The sequence below is a fragment of the Grammomys surdaster genome, unplaced genomic scaffold (assembly GCF_004785775.1).
Source record: "Grammomys surdaster isolate TR1022 unplaced genomic scaffold, NIH_TR_1.0 362, whole genome shotgun sequence".
NCBI lineage: Eukaryota > Metazoa > Chordata > Mammalia > Rodentia > Muridae > Grammomys > Grammomys surdaster.
The window spans coordinates 4,199,869-4,217,200 of NW_021604781.1; the positions used below are offsets into that span (position 1 = coordinate 4,199,869).

At 44.4% G+C, this 17,332-nt stretch overlaps 1 protein-coding gene across 4 annotated transcripts in view; it reads left to right on the forward strand.

Annotated features, from left to right (window-relative positions):
- Positions 1–10,611: 10,611 nt before the first annotated feature.
- Positions 10,612–17,332, forward strand: part of Pds5b (PDS5 cohesin associated factor B) — a 132,293-nt gene continuing 125,572 nt past the window's right edge. For 2 of the 4 annotated variants that reach the window (XM_028779733.1, XM_028779735.1), the window contains exon 1: positions 10,612–10,738. The gene's annotated coding sequence lies outside the window, so the exon portion shown is untranslated. The remainder of the gene's footprint in view (positions 10,739–17,332) is intronic. The other 2 variants (XM_028779732.1, XM_028779734.1) reach the window with 2 other exon arrangements.

The following is a 17,332-nucleotide window of genomic DNA, read 5'->3' on the forward strand; positions in this document are numbered from 1 at the left end:
TGTAGATATTTACATTAGAATATTTAACACCATTATTATGACTCAGAGGGCTCACAACCTATCCCTCTTGCAGGATCTTCTTGAAATACAATTTTCACTACAACTTTTTTCCCTTGTGTTTAGCTTCAAGTTATGCATCATTTTTATAAAAATAAACACTTAAAAATCACTATTTTAGGGCTGGAGAGATGGCTCAGCGGTTAAGAGCACTGACTGCTCTTCCAGAGGTCCTGAGTTCAAATCCCAGCAACCACATGGTGGCTCACAACCATCCGTAATGAGATTCGATGCCCTCTTCTGGTGTGTCTGAAGACAGCTACAGTGTACTCATAAATAAAATAAATAAATAAATCTTTAAAAAAAAAAAAAAATCACTATTTTAGCCGGGTGGTGGTGGTTAATCCCAGCACTTGGGAGGCAGAGGCAGGCGGATTTCTGAGTTCCAGGCCAGCCTGGTCTACAGAGTGAGTTCCAGGACAGCCAGGGGTACACAGAGAAACCCTGTCTTGAAAAACCAAAAATAAATAAATAAATAAATAAATAATCACTATTTTATTTTATGTGTGTGAGTATTTTACCTGAATGAGTGTACGGGTGTACAGGGAAGCCAGGAGCGAGTCAGATCTCATGGAGCCAGGCTGACCTTAAAAGCCAAGGAGATTTCACCTAGAATTTCTGATTCTCCTGCTTGGATTACAGGCCTGCACCTCCATGCCCACCCAAAGGAAAAAAAAAAAAAAAAAACCTTTTTTCTTTTTTTTTTTTACTTTCATGGTGATATCATATCATTGTAATATCTTACATTTTAATAATATGTCATGTGTTTGGATTTAGAGATAGAATGAAAGGTTAAATAGTAGAAATACTTTTACTCTCACATTTTTCCTTGCCATGCTGGGTTGGCAGTTTTCTACTGCCATAACTCCTAGCCAGTATTCAGTCACATATTTGGGTCCTGGGGATTGAATTCAGATTGTCCAGGCTTAGCAGCAAGTGCCTTTATCTACTGAGCCAGCCCTCTCACCAGCCGATATGAAATGTCAAAGATGAAGATTACATATACTTCTTGTGTTGATTCATTTAAACTGTTAAAAATGCCTTTCTTTCATTTTTAAGTATTAAAAATGTATTCCCATAGTTTGGGGGGATTGGAAAATCCAAAATGAGTCCATGGATTTGTGAGGGCATCACTTTGGGTATATATATTGAATCTTCTAGCCATTTCTCTTCACATGGACAGACAGGGGAAACAGCACCTTTTAAATTGTGTGTGTGAGTGTGTGTATGTGTGAATGTATCCATATTCCATGGCACTTGTGTAAAGGTCAAAGAACAACTTTTCAGGAGTTGGTTCTCTCTGTCACCTTGCTTTGAGGCAGAATCTCTCTTGGTTTATTGTCGTACTATGTATTCTAGGCTAGCTGGGCTGTACACTTCTGGCTGATTCTATCTGTATGGTCCACTTTGTAGTAGGGCGGCCAGGATTACAGATGCGTGCCATCTCATCCAGGGTCCTGCCATGGTTTCTGGGGACTGAACTCAGGTCATCATTCGGGCCCTGTGCATCCTTGTGGGCTCTACAACAATGAGTTCATCAGCCTTAGTATTACCAGCTGGTGACTACATTTCGAATATGAACTGGAGGGACACATATCTAGACCATAACATCTCTCCCCAGAGATGAGAGGATCCAAAGAACCCTCCAAACAGAGTTCTAAAGAGTCAAGTGTCATAAAAAAAAATGCCAAGAGGTGCTTGAGTGAGGAGAGGGTGACAGTGGCCACTTGTGTAGAGTTATGAGCGCTAAAGAAAGGTCAGAGTAAAGAGGTGAGGGTGAAGAAGAAAAAGGCCATTCTTAAGAGCACTGTGTAGCTGGGCATTGGTCGCGCACGCCTTTAGTCCCAGCACTTGGGAGGCAGAGGCAGGCGGATTTCTGAGTTCCAGGCCGGCCTGGTCTACAGAGTGAGTTCCAGGACAGCCAGGGCTATACAGAGAAACCCCGTCTCGAAAAAACAAAACAAACAAACAAACAAACAAACAAACAAAAAAAGCACTGTGTAAAAGAGAGAAAACCCATTTACATTATGAAGCAAAAACGAACTGTGCCTTGCCCTGGTTCTTTCCAATCCCAATTTCTACCCTGCTGTTGTGAAGAACCTGGAGTGTTCTAGGACGAAGCACGACATCTATTGTCTATCAGCACATCACCCCTAGCACCCTCCTACATCCTATCACCCCACAGCAGCGGAAACATGCTCCTTTAACCTTCACTGGGTTCCCCCCACCTTCAGTCCTAAAAATTGAACCTAGGACCTCAAGTATGGCCTTTTACCACTGAGCCATGTCTTCAGGCCCCCACCGACATCTTGAAACATACTTGATTTTCATATAAAAGTCTATTGTACTGCCTCCTTCAGTTTATGCTTACTGTGGAGCACCAGAACCCGAGAATATAAAAACCCACTTAAACAAGATTTGAGTGTAATTGTCAAAGATCACATATATGATGGCTATTCTTGGTTGTCAGCTTGACTTTCTGGAATGAGCTCCAATCCTGAAATGGAGGACACACCTGTGAAAGATTTCCTTCTTGGTTTGAAGTGGGAGAATCCACTTCTAGTGCTGACCTTTGAGATAAGAAGACACACGCCTTTGATCCAGATAGAGAGGTGGGGAGACATGCCTTTAATATGTTTTGGGTCATAGTTTCTGCTGGAAGTCTGTATAAGATCACGGAAGCAGGAAGCTTTGTTCTTTGCCTGCTTGTCCTTGCCTTGCTAGCATGTCCATTCCTTCACTGGCATTGGAGCCTTCTTCTTTGAGATTCCAACATATCCTGAAGACCAGGCGAGATACTCAGCCTTGTGGGACGGAGCAACCACTGGGTTCTTGGACTTTCCATTCACAGCTAGCCATTGTTGGATTAACTGGACTGTAGCCTGTAGTCAAGTCATTCCAGTAAATTCCATATATGTGTATAGATATGTGCATATGTATATATGTATACATATAAATACACATGTGTACATATGTATACATATATATACATATATACATATATATGTATATATATATATATATATATATATATAGAGAGAGAGAGAGAGAGAGAGATAGTTCTGTGACTCTAGTGAACCCTGACTAATACAACATATTACTTACCATTCACAATATATAGCAGTTTGACATGTCATTTTGTATATTGAGACTTTCAGAACTACTGCAGCATATTTCACAAGACTCGGTTGCTGTAATCTATAGTCATAAATGATAGGTTTTCAATCCAGAGTGTTTATATATAGTGTGTCCAAAGCTATTCTAAACGTATCATATATTTGATTCATTAGATACTATTCTCATCTTTATTTTGCAAACTAAGAAATACGGGACTTTGAACATTGTTCAAGATCCAATTCCAGTAAAAGCAGGAGGGACAGAAGAATTTGAATTCAAGCAGTCTACTTCAGGTAATGATCACCTTATGAGCTATCCTGATCTATTTATTTATTTATTTATTTAGTTAGTTAGTTTTTTTTTTCTTTAAGACAGGATTTCACTGTGTATCCCTGGCTGTCCTGGAACCTACTCTGTAGATCAGGTTGGCCTGGAGCTCACAGACATCTGCCTGCCTCCCAAGTGCTGGTACTAAAGGTGTGCGCTACTACCACCCTGCTGGTCAGCTGGCTGCCTTGTCTTTTATATCCCATCTGCCTCTATGCACATCTGTATTGTAAACTGAAGTTTCCAGTTCGAAAAAAAATCCTATGGCTATATTAAAGATTCTAAAAGGGGCTGGGTGTGGTGACACCCCTCCCTTAATTCTAGCACTCAAGAGGCAGGCAGATCTCTATGAGTTCAAATCCAGGCTGGTCTACAGAGTGAGTTTTAAGCCAGGTAGGACTACCAAGTAAAACCCTGTTCTAAAAGAGAGCGATTTTAAAAGGGGTGAATGGCTGATTGCTACTTTGTGATGCTATAAACTTGGAATGCTGCAAATCTAGACCAAAATTATCTTGGGCTATCGCCTGTCCCCCTAGTAGCCGTTCATGCTCATCTCTATGTCCGGCCAAATGTCCTTTCAATGATCAACTAAGACCTTGGGAATACAGCTACTTAGCAAACCATCAGCTTTCCCCAACCAAAGAGGTAAGAGTTTCATCACACATCTGAGACATGAGATTTCTCACTCGACAGTGACCTGCCTTCCTGCTATTTCCCACCAATTTATTTAGGAGATGCTATTATGTATGGTTTGGTTTTGTCCTGTAACTATAAAACTCTGGGCTGGAGAGATGGCTGAGTGAGTAAAGTGACCTGAATTCCATCTCTTGCATTAATGCAAGAGATGGATGTAGCAGTGTGTTTCAGCACTAGGAGGTCAAGACAGGCAGATTCTGTGGGTTTACTGGCCAGTCGGTCGGACCAAAATAGTGAGCTCTAAGTTCCGTGAGAGACCTTGTCTCAGAAAAATGTGTGTGGAGTAATAACAAAAGACATCTGACACCCACCTCCATCTGCACACATCTCACACAGACACACAGACACACAGACACACAGACACACACACACAGACACACACAGAGACACACACAGACACACATACACACACACATACACACACACACACACACACACACACACACACACAAATGCTTGTAACCACTTCTGTTCTCAAGAGGCAGAGGAGGAAGGCAGATCTCAGTGAGCTCCCAGTCTGGTCTATATAGTGAGCTCCAAGCCAGCTAAGGCTACATAGTAAGACCTTGTCCCAAAACCCAAACCAAACCAACCCCTCCTCCCCCCAAAATCAACACCACCACCTCCCACCCCAACTTGAAAACAAAATCCAAAAACAAAGGAGATTTGAGGCAACCTGAATCTATGTTCTTGGGCCATGGTTACTCAGGGATCAGAAGAAACACTCTCCTTATTTCCTTTTAAGTGAGATAAGTGGTGTTAGACTTTTATTTGGAGGCTGGAGGGATGGTACAGTGGTTAAGAGCACTGGCTGCTTTTGCAGAGCATCCAGAATTGTTTCCCAGCACCCGTGTGGTACCACAACCATCCATAACTCTGGTTCCAGGGGATCCAAATGGCCACTTCTGGCCTCTAAAGACACCAGGTACACATGAGGTGCATGGACATATGTGCAGGTGAACACTTACACACATAAAAATAAACAAATCTTCAAAATAAAATTTATCTGACAATTTCATACATTATCTTCTTTCATCTATTTCCAGCTACTGAGCTTCTTTTTTATACATAATTCTGCCTCTCACTTGCTTGTCTTTGAGACATGTGTGCTTTCCATGAGAGGGATCACCTGAAGTTATTATAGTATCAAACCAGTAAAGGAAAATGTAGAAGTAAGAAAGTTATTTGAGATATTCCAAAAACATTGAAGAAAATCAGTAAAGTATAAATGGCTATAGAGACAGGAGAACCTATTGGTTTTATGTGCTACTTATTTTTATTCTATGAAGGAGTCTGCAGTGGCCTGAATTGGGCATCAGATTCCCTGGAACTGGCATTAGAGGCAGTTGTGAGCCACCATGTGGGTGTCGTGAACTGAACCCAGGTCCTCTGCTAAAGCAGCCAGTGCTCTCACCAATCTGTCCAGCCCAGTTAAAACCTTACTGTGAGCCGGGCGGTCGTGGCGGCACACACCTTTAGTCTCAGCACTTGGGAGGCAGAGGCAGGTGGATTTCTGAGTTCAAGGCCAGCCTGGTCTACAGAGTGAGTTCCAGGACAGCCAGGCCTACACAGAGAAACCCTGCCTCAAAAAAACAAAAAACAAACCAAACAAAAAAAACCCTTACTGTGTGCCTTGCCTGCCTGCGTATCTGTGCACCACATGCATGCAGTGTTCAAGGAGGATACAAGAGGGCATCAGATCCCCTGGGACTGGAGTGACTGATGGTTGTGAGCCATCATGTGAGTCCTGGGAATGCAACCCAGAGAGAGCACCAAGTGCTAGTAACACTGAGCCAACTCCCCAGCCCTGGCTTTTGTTTTTCTTTAGATCATCCTCTACTCTTGATTACTTTAACTTTAGTTATATTTTTATACTTCTTTTTTGCCCTTTTCTCTTTCTCGTCTTTCCTTTCTTTTCCTTTCCTTTCCTTTCTTTTCCTTTTCTTTCTTTTCTTTTTTTTTTTTTTTTTGGTTTTTCGAGACAGGGTTTCTCTGTGTAGTCCTAGCTGTCCTGGAACTCACTCTGTAGACCAGGCTGGCCTCGAACTCAGAAATCCTGCCTCTGCCTCCCAAGTGCTGTGATCAAAGGCGTGTGCCACCACTGCCCGGCTTCTTTTCTATTCTTTTCTTTCTTTCTTTCTTTCTTTCTTTCTTTCTTTCTTTCTTTCTTTCTTTCTTTCTTTTGTTCTGTTTTTTTTTTTTTTATTTTTCAGGACAGAGTTTGTCTGTGTAACAGCTTTGGATATCCTTTGGAACTCATCTGTAGACCAGGCTGGTCTTGAACTCACAGAGCTCCGCCTGCCTCTACCAACCAAGCGCTGGGATTAAAGGCATGCGTTGCCCCTGCTCTGCTATAATTTTTCTATTATGGGCTGAAAAAGTACAATCTGTAGATGTTTCCAGATTAGTTTTGGCATTCTCCCACTCCCTGAAATTCAGACCCACTTCTCCTGGACAAAAGATAAGAAATGTGGCATCCTTGCGTAGTCTGCTGGGAAGTTCAATCCTGGTGCAGACAGTCAGGGATCATCTGTGTGGCGTTTGGGACTGCTTTTATAGTTAGGTTACTATTTCCTCATTTCCGAAAAAGCTGCCAAGCCTGCTTTGTGATGTTTAGTAAATGTTTTGCTGCTGTTCGGAAACCGTTTATATATAGCATGTATGGGCTGCATTCAAAGTGCTGTACATCAATTTAGGATTCTTCAGATTAGCTATTTGCAATTCTGACAGCTTCCAACTTCCTAATCTCCTTAACCTTAATTTTGGACCCTATGAGAAATAGCTTCATAACCAAAATAGGAGTGACATGGTTGGCAGAATAACGTCTCCCAAGGATATTCACATAGAACCTTTTAATAGGTAAGGGGACATTAAGGTTTAAGATTGAATAAAGTTTGCTAATCAGATGATCTTAAACGAGGCAAATTATTCTGGATTACCTACCTGAGCGCTGAGTAATCATAGCATCATAGTGACTGAAATGTGGATGAGAGGGGCGGAAGGGAGGGGAGCAGCCTATGAGATGCTGTGGTATTGACTGAAGATAGAGGAGGAGAGACAAGAACCGAGAAACAAAATCAACCTCCACAGAGCAGGAAAGGCGTCTATCTAGCATCTCCTCCTCCACAACCCTCCAGAAAGAACCACAGCCTGGCTGACACTGCAGTATTAGACCTGTCAGTCTCCGAGCTGCAGCTGAATAAGATAATTGGTGTAGTTGTATGCACGAAAACTAATTTACTATGGCAGCAAATGAAAGACAGATGGGGACTGGATGTGTGCTTTTCATAACCAAAGAAAGTTGTAACTATGTCTATATAAGACCAGCATATTTTACACCACTCCTTCTTCCAGGATTAGAAAATACAACTGAGTTTTGGAATGGTTCCAATTCCCACTTATCTGAGATTATATCCCATACAATTATTTTATCCTGAGGAATTTCACATTGGCAATTTTGTAATCCTCAAATATAAAGAATACTTTCATTGGGCTGGAGAGGTAGCTTAGAGGTTAAGAGCACTTATTGCTCTTGTAGAGGACCCGGACTTGGTTCCCAGCTCACAGCTGCCTGGAGTTCCAATTCCAGGGGGATCTGATACTGTCCTTCTGACCTCCAGCCTGGACTCATAAAATGGCATTATTGGGAACTTGTGGAGACTAGGGGGACAACTGTCCTAGGAGGAATTAGGCCATGGGGGCCAGGCCCTGGAAGTGTAAACCTGTTTAAGAGATCTTCTCTTAGGCTGCTTTCTGGTTGCCAGGAGGTGATGAACTTTACCATGATGGGCTGCCTCACCCAGGCTTGGAAAGAAAACAGCTAGCTAACATAGATGGAAACCTCTGAACCCAGGAACCAAAATAATCCACTCTTTCTTTTTAAGTATTTTGGCACAGTGATGAAAATTGATTAATGCAGGCCGGGCAGTGGTGGCGCACGCCTTTAATCCCAGCACTTGGGAGGCAGAGGCAGGCGGATTTCTGAGTTCGAGGCCAGCCTGGTCTACAGAGTGAGTTCCAGGACAGCCAGGACTATACAGAGAAACCCTGTCTCAAAAAAATAAAAAAAAAAAAAAAGAAGAAGAAGAAGAAAGAAAAGAAAATTGATTAATGTATGCATGATAAAACTGGCAATACCCCAACAAATGATTGATGACTTTAAAATGTCAAGACTGCACCCCCAGTAGAATTATGTACTGAGCATTCATTTTTTTTTTTTTCGTTTTTGAGACAGGGATTCTCTGTGTAGTCCTAGCTGTCCTAGAACTCACTCTGTAGACCAACCAGGCTGGCCTCGAACTCAGAAATCCCCCTGCCTCTGCCTTCCAAGTGCTGGGATCAAAGGCGTGCGCCACCACCGCCTGGCCTGAGCATTCATTCTGTGCTAAGCTCTTACTGTATTATATTAAACCCCTGGGCTCATGGCAGTGAGTAGCGCCTACATTCTTGCTCTCATTCTGCTGCTCCTAAGAAACTTACTTGTATTTTTAGGGGTTCCATAATTGAGAGGGAAAGAAAATAACAACAAAGAGCTGGAAGCTTGTTTTCTTTCTTTCTTTCTTTCTTTCTTTCTTTCTTTCTTTCTTTCTTTCTTTCTTTCTTTCTATTTTGTTTTGTTGTTGAGACAGGGTTACACTGTGTATGTAGCCTTGTGTGTCCTGGAATTCACTCTGTAGACCAGGCTGACCTCAAACTTAACAGAGATCTGCTTGTCTCTGCCTCCCAAGTGCTGAGATTAAAGGTGTGTGGTACCACGATGTCTGGCTAAGAAGCCAGAGGCAGAGGCAGAGAGCCAGAGCTTTTTTTTTTTTTTTTTTGGTTTTTCGAGACAGGGTTTCTCTGTATAGCCCGGGCTGTCCTGGAACTCACTCTGTAGACCAGGCTGGCCTCGAACTCAGAAATCCGCCTGCCTCTGCCTCCCGAGTGCTGGGATTAAAGGCGTGCGCCACCACCGCCCGGCTAGCCAGAGCTTTTTTTTTTGTTTTCTTTTTCTTTTTTAAAGACCTATGTAGGTCTCCTATTCTGTCCTTGCTGGGAACATTGAGGTTGTATAGGAAAGTTCCCAAGTCTTAGTGGATGCATAAAATGGGTAGAGGCCTGTAGTACTGGCTATCAACATAGTGGATGGTGAAGACAGAGTTGTCTCTGGAACCCGGCTGAGAGAGGAAATGAATAGGTGCAAGTGTCTGAAGGTGCTTGTTCTGCTAGGATTTATGGCTCTTCTTCCCTAGCCAAAAACTGTGGCTTGTAACCCTGCATTGCCTATCTTTTGTTTCAAATATCCTATCCTAAGCTCCTGATTCACCTCGTTTGTTCATTGTTGAAACAAACACTCTGAAACCGTCCTAGTGCCAAAGGCACCATAGCAGGGAGATCCTGCTCACTGCAGGGATGGACAGCATCTAAGAGCAAAAGGTGACCAAGACTTGTCAGCTTTGGCAGGGACCTGGGGGTGAAGAGAAACCTCCATCCTAGCCCACCCAGGCCACGGCTGCAGCAGTGAGGGCAGAATAGGCAAGGGAGGAGAAACCTCATTTTCTGGATGGCATCCTTGTGCCTATAATCACATCTTGCCCCATTAAGGGGGGGTTCTTGAGCAGTGAGATGAACACTGGATCCCTAGGCCTACCAACTAGTAAGTAAGGGGCCAAGTAGACATTAATACTCTTAAATTTACATAGCACATAATCTATGCTGCACCACAGGGTTTAAAACATCGCATAAGTGAATACACCTTTAATTCCAGCACTTTTGGGGAGGGCGGGGGGAGAGGCAGAGAGGCAGAGGCAGATGGATCTCTGTGAGTTCCAGAGAGATCCTATTCTCAAATAAAATAATGCACATTTTTTTCAGAAATTAAAAAAATAAAACACCTGGGCATAGGGCACATGCTAGTACTGAGGCAGAAGCAGGCAGATCTCTGAACTCGAGGGCAGGCTGGTCTACATAGTGAGATCAAGGCTAGCCTGGTGTACCCAGTGAGCTCCAGGCCAGCTAGGACGGCAAAGTGAGACCTTGTCCAAAAAAGGAAAGGAAAAAAAAAAAAAAGCCGAAGCCAGCGGCTTTCAGAAATCTACAGATTTCCCGCCAAAGCCTGGGAGGCTGAGTCAATGCTGAGAACGGCACTGACAGCTGCCCGTCACTCTGCTGCCAAGGAGACAGAGGCGGGCGCGCGAGCAGGGCGGAGCCTGCGCGTGCGCGCCGCCGGGCGGGGAGGGGCGGGGCCCGGAGCGCGGGCTGAGGAGCGCGTGCGCGCGCGCGTGAGTGAGGAGCCGTCTGGCCGGCAGGGGGCGCTGAGAACCCGCGCGGCGCTCTGCCTGCCCCCCGGGCGCCGTCCGCCGCGGTTCGATTGGAGCAGCCGCGGAGCTGCTCTTGGCGCCATTTTGAAGCGGAGAGGAGGAGGAACGGCCTGGACTGGCTGCGGAAGGGGAGGGGGGGGAGGAGGCGATTGGATGCGGCGGCGGCGGCGGCGGCGGCGGCGAGGGCGGCGGATCCCTGAGATCGGCGGAGCGCGAGGAGTGTAGGAGCCGGGCGGCCGGAGGTAGGAGCTACTCGGGTAACGGAAAGGGAGCGCCTCTTCCTCGCTTCGGCGCCCCACGCTCCATTTTCCAGCGGGGTGTGCGCGCGTGGAGCCGTCGCTCGCCGAGCCTCGCGTGTCCCGGTGTCCTCGCGGGGCTGCGGTGGGGCCGGGGGCGGGGAGGCCGCGGGCCGCCGCTCGCGCCGGCCGGGAGTGACCTTTGCGGGGGCCGCGGCCGCGCCCCTCCCCCTCCCCCGCCTCCTAAAGAGAAGCCCCCCGCGCGGCTTCCCCCTTCCGGCTACCCGAGGGCCCGGCGCGAGGGGAGGCGCGCTCGCCGCACTGCTCCGGGAGTCGGGGAAGAGCCGCGAGCCGGCGGGGAGAGTCCTCGGGCGACCGCGGGTGCAGCCCCACGGCGGTGCGGACGGCGTGCGGTGCGGGCTCGCCCGCCTCTGCACCGTTATTCCACTGACACTCTAAAAGTTTGCGGTCCGGGAGAAGCCCTGGCGGCGGCGGCGGCGGCGGCTGTGGGTCTGCTTTTTGTTTTGTTTCGGTTTTTGCTCTCTGTACGTTAAAGGCTTATGTTTGCACGTAGGAGCAGGCATGTAGCATGCAGCCGACAGGTGTTTGCAGGGTTGACTGAACCCCGAAATTCAGCACCTGCTCTTCAGCGCTGCATGCTATTCCAGTCCAGTCCTCCGGAGGGGTTTGAAAGAAGAGTGATTCACTGGCTCCATCCTCAGGAGCCCTACCAAGAATTAAAAGTCTCCCTCTTTTTGATTTCAAAGAACGCTGCTCTGATACTTGTGTTAGGAACTGATGGGTGGCAGTAATCGCTCCAAGGAGCGGTCCCTCTGTTGAATACTTGTTGAAGCTTTTGGATGTATTGTTTCATTTTGAAGGTTGGTCTGAAGTCCTGAGAGAGTTGGGGAGGCCTGCGTACTTCACGAATAACCTTTAAAAAGCCAGGTGTCTGTAGCGTAGGAGGTGGGCTGTAGCTAAGTCATAATGACTGAAATGGTGAATGGCAATAATCAGCATTGTTCTCAGCACATGTAGTTAAGAGTTCCAAGAGTGGGTAATTTCCGTGTTAACTTTTGTAAAAGTCAACTAAATTGGCACAAGCGCGGGTTTCAGGGGCCATCTCTTGGCTGTGTACTAGGCACGTCAGATGCTAGTGTTTGGGGGACAGTAAAATGAATACTTGGGAGGTATAGCAGGCCACTGTGGTGACAGCATAAAACCTAACTGATTTTCCAGCGGTGAATTTGGAGGTAAAAAGTTACATGGCAGCCGGGCGGTGGTGGCGCACGCCTTTAATCCCAGCACTCGGGAGGCAGAGGCAGGCGGATATCTGAGTTCGAGGCCAGCCTGGTCTACAGAGTGAGTTCCAGGACAGCCCGGGCTATACAGAGAAACCCTGTCTCGAAAAACCAAAAAAAAAAAAAAAAAAAAGTTACATGGCACATAAGATGAATAAATCTATTCCTAAAACTTAAATATTAAACACTTTTGGGGTGGTGGGGTGGGGGGAGTAGCTCCCTGTGGTAGCCCAGGTTAGCCTGGAACTGGCAATCTTCCCGGTCTGATGTGTTGGGATTACATTGCCACACCCAGCTCATAAAAACCATCTTGAATCAAAACGTTATTTCTTTGAACTCATATTTGCATATGATGTAAATTTAAAAATACACATATATATATAGAAAAGATGTGTTTTAAAGTTTACTACTAAAGTACTAACTTTTCCTTATAGCACAGATGTTTTTCTCTTAGTTAGGTCTTGTTTGACATGTCTCTGATGAGAAAGTAATGCTAGTCTTTTTGCCCTTTTTTTTTCTTTTTGAAAAGAACTTTGTCTTTTTGGTTGAGGTTTTAGTGAAGATTCATCATCAGCTTTGCTTCTCCTGCAGCTTTTGTTAGTGCTCCCAGTTGCCTTTAATCTCCTGGCTTTGGTCCCCTCTCCCTTTCTCCTCAGAAGAGATCATGTGATGATGGTGACTCTTGTCACAAGATGATTTGTACTCAGTTTGTTTCTACCAGGGTTCTAGACAGCTGTTTGATGATCACCATTTAAGTTTTAAGCTTATCCTGAGGTTGTTCTATAGGTTTGTTTAACAGAGAACAGCATTCTAAGTACCAGGCTTTAACAGTAATTTGCTAAGCTAAACAAAATGACACCTTACTTTAGACAGGTCTTGCTCAGGTGAACTGAGAAGTGGTGGGAGAGCTAAACTTGGGAAGGAAGGGAATAATTTGGGGGCTGCGTTTTTCTTACTCCCCTTAGCATATTCGGAGATTGTCTTTTGGTTCCCAGCATGTTACTTCTTGGATCACATGTGTTTAGCATTAATAGGAGAGCTAGTTCACTCTGGATTACAGATTCTTAGGTGACATATAATGCTGTAAAAGTGGACATTTTTATTTCCTTTGCAGGTGCCAGAAAACTACAGAGGAACTTGAGGGTTGTTGCCAGCTCTCTTACAGATAAGAAGTTAGGTTTAGATGAAATGGCCCTGGATGGTTACAGTCTTATCCAAGCGGGAGCATGAGAAGCTGAGAAGTAGTTTCCTGGTGGTCTGTGTTGCTTTGCTTAGGACTTAGCTGTAACTGAAGTTACTGGGATACAACAGATTAGCCTCTGTCCTGTTTTCACTTTCCTCTTATTTCTGCTTCAGAGTCAACAGACTGCTTTAGACTCTGGCTTTAACAACTGCTGTCCAGGATTCTGTTCACCTATCTTCTCTCAGAAGCTAACCAACCTCTTGGAGCCTCTGTTTCTAAGAGCTACTTGCTCTTTTATTGACACTGTTAGACATCCATCCATCCATCCATCTATCCGTCCATCCATGTGACCAACAAGAGTTTTTAAACTTGTAAGCCAAAGTGATTTGGAAAAGTTATTGAGCTTTTTGTTACTGTATATATGAGAACATTATTTACTTTGAAACTTAGTTCACTACACAGGTCATCTGTCACTGTCATTTACAGCACACATTTTATTTGTTCTGTGTATTCCTGCTTGGTATATAAAGATGCAGAAATAATTTAGTTTAAAAATAAAATGAGCAGTTTCCCCAAGAATATTATTGGCCTTTGTTTTTTTGAGACACTGTCTCACTCTATTAGCCCAGGCTGGCCTCAAACTCAGCAGTCCTCCTGCCTCAGCCTCCTGAGTGCTGGGATAACAGGTGTGAGACAGCATACTCGGCTCTTTTCTAAGTTTCCTTAAAAGCTCCAGAGTGATTTGCAGTTCTGATTCCTTGGAGAGTTAGCACTATCTTCTTTTCATTATTTTTTCATGAGCCACCTGATTTTCAACATTCTCCTCAGTACTTGAAAAATACTTTAAAATCTTTTCTCACTAATTAGTTCAAAATTAATAAGCTTGCAGCATTGAGAGTTACTGTTTTTACTGGCAGATTGCTATGTGCCATGAGAAAATGAAGGTAATAAAACTCACTGCATAAAAAGTTAGTGCTTTAAAGCCATCAATCTGAGATATTTAAAAAGATCTCTAATAGTTATTACACTTTGATGATTACACATGAATAGTAAGCAGCTGTCTTGGTTGAGTTTCATAAAACTGGAAAAGTCATGAGTGTGGAGGACACACTGAGCAAAGTAGGAAGGTATTTTGGGACATCTTTTAGGTCTAAAAGTACTCTTCTGTTCTGCTGCACCCCGTTTTGAAGAGAGTGCTGTGAACTGATTCATTGAAAATGTGTAAATGCCAACTCTGTGCACATTGCATTCTAAGGATGGTGCAGCAGACGGACTGAGACCTGACCTGTGGCAGTAGGGAGTAGGTGGAGACCTATACTGAAGCAACGGGGGCTGGCAGAGAGCAGCCCCGCTGCCCCCTTCAGGGATAAGGCAAGGTTCCTGAAGGAGAGTGAAATAGGCCGAGAGTAGGTATCTAACAGGTAACGACCACCAGGTTACAGGCAGCTGTCTTATAGACAGTGCTTAGGACCCTGAAAGGAAAGGAGAGTTGTAGGTGTCTGCTTCCTCGCCCCCCCCCCCCCCCCCGCCTGTCTTATTTTGTTGCAGAGGTAATTTTAGGAAAAGTGAAGAGATTTTAAGGGGAAAGTCCATATTCCGAACTATGTCTGTTACTGAGACTCTTTCAGACAGTTTTAGTTAGCCGTCAGTCATGAGACTGAGGATGGAGGTTGGAGTTGGTGAGATGGCTCAGTGGGTAACGACACTTGTAGTTAAGCTTGAGAGCCTGAGATCTATGTCTGGGACAAATGTAGGAAGAACCAACTTTGGTAAGCTGTCCTCTGATTGCCACACACACTAAATAAATAAATAAATAAATAAATGCAATAAAAAAGGATTGTATATTTTAAGCTAAAAGGTTGTACATGTAAAGAAAAACCAAATTCTTGTACTGGTACAGAAAACTAAAAATAAAAAAATAAAAATTCCAGTTCTTTTGAGAAAGTAACCTACTGTTAACAAATGTTACAGTATCTACTTAAAAATATTTTTAGGAGCAGTATTATGCTATTGTGTTTTGTTTTTAAGAAATAAATTTGCCAGGTGGTGGTGGTGCATGCCTTTAATCCCAGCACTTGGGAGGCAGAGGCAGGCGGATTTCTGAGTTCAAGGTCAGCCTGGTCTACAGAGTGAGTTCCAGGACAGCCAGGGCTCCACAGAGAAACCCTGTCTTGAGAAACCACCACCATCATCATTATCAACAACAACCAAAACAAAACAAAAAACAAAAAAAGAAAGAAAGGAAAAAGAAAAGAATAAAAAAGGAAAAGAAACACTTTCCCTCTTCAAGTTAAGAGTTCTTTTTGTACTGCCATATAGATATCAACAGAATTAAAAAAGAGTATTTTATTAAGGTGCCTACTATAGTTAAGCAATATTAGTCTGCAGAGGACTAGACATCATTGGCGTTGTTAAACTTTGTGTTGTTTTCAATTTGAAGTGCCATGCCTGTCTTACTTTACATTTGCTTTTCTGAGAGTACAGACCTTTGTCCATGTGCGCATTACTGGGAAGTCACTGCAGTCCAGTTGCAGTACTTTAATTTCTTGCTGAACGAACCCCTCCCCTTACCTAGTAGTTCAGGTATTTGAGAAGGGAAGGTGAGACTGAACTTCTGAAGAGGACTATGATTTGGAGGTGATAGCACCTTGAGGGAGATTGGGTCTGAAAGAAAAGGCTGTGTGTTAGGCTTTGAGCAGCTGAGAGTCGAGCTAAGGGTATTACTACCCAGAGAGGCAGAACCAGTAGGGAAGGTTGGAGGTCTGGGAGCCAGGATAGATGACTTTTTTGAGGAGTCAACTCTGCTTTGTACTGTCCCATGGCTCACCCTTCCAACCTTCAAGTGTTACATTTCTATTCATATTGTCATTTGATTGATTACTCTGCCCTGGCATTCGTGACAATCTAGACCTTGTTTCTCCAGATGTGAGGACTTAGCTCTCCTGAAAAAGGAACTTATGTTTTCTTCAAACCAGTCAAGGTAACAGTTTTTTCCTTGGCATCCTTTAGTTCTATTTCCTGGTCCTTTCTGGGACCTTTCTGTAAATACTGTCAGTGGCTGGGGTGTATAGAAAACTTGGAATGTAGGTGTGTCTGTAAGAGTGTTTAGCTTCTGTCTCGTGTCTTCCCATTCCTCCATCCCTCCCTCCTCTGTGGGTGCAGATATATGCAGCCTCATGTGTGCCACAGTGGTGTAGGTCAGGACAGACAGGGTTTCAGGAGTGGGTTTTTACCCTCCATCTTGTGTTTAGGTTTTTTTGTTGTTGTTGTTGTTTTGTTTTTTGTTTTTCGAGACAGGGTTTCTCTGTGTAGCCCTGGCTGTCCTGGAACTCACTCTGTAGACCAGGCTGGCCTCAAACTCAGAAATCCTCCTGCCTCTGCCTCCCAAGTGCTGGGATTACAGGCGTGTGCCACCACCGCCCAGCTAGTTTTTGTTTTTTAATTTGGTTTTTCTAGACGGTTTCTTTTTATAGCCCTGGCTGTCCTGGAATTTACTCTATAGAGCAGACTGGTCTTGAACACCCAAGAGATCTGCCTGCCTCTGCCTTCAGAGTGCTGTGATTAAAGGTGTGTGCCACTTGATCCCAGCAGGGTCTTTCTGTGTTTCCGCTGCTATTGTATCCTGTGAGCTTCCACTTCCCATCTTGTTATAGGAGTGCTGGGCTTATCGGCAACAAGTTGTCACAAGCAGGGCTTTTTTTTTTTTTTTTAAATTTTTAAACGTGGGTTCCAGGGATTGAACTGAGGTCCTTAGGTAAACACATTCAACTATCAAGCCATCTTGATAGCTCTAGCTTCACTTATAAAAAAAATTTTTTTTGTCCTTTGTCTTTTGGCTTAGGAAATGATTGGTTTAAAACACCCTTCTTTCTACTTTTCTCAAGTGCGTGCGCGTGCGCGCTCACAGATAGATTACCATCAAATGCTGGTCCGTTTGTCATGTTTACCCCTAGTCTAGGCTGTTGGTTTTCAAAGGGATGACTTTGGACTCTTAGTTCCTTCTATCCTCAAGATATTTTTTAGTGTCTGAATTTAGTTACTACAAATAGGGGACAGGATGGATTTGACGCTCGTGGGTAGAGGCCAGACATGGAGTCGGCTTCAGTGCTTATATAG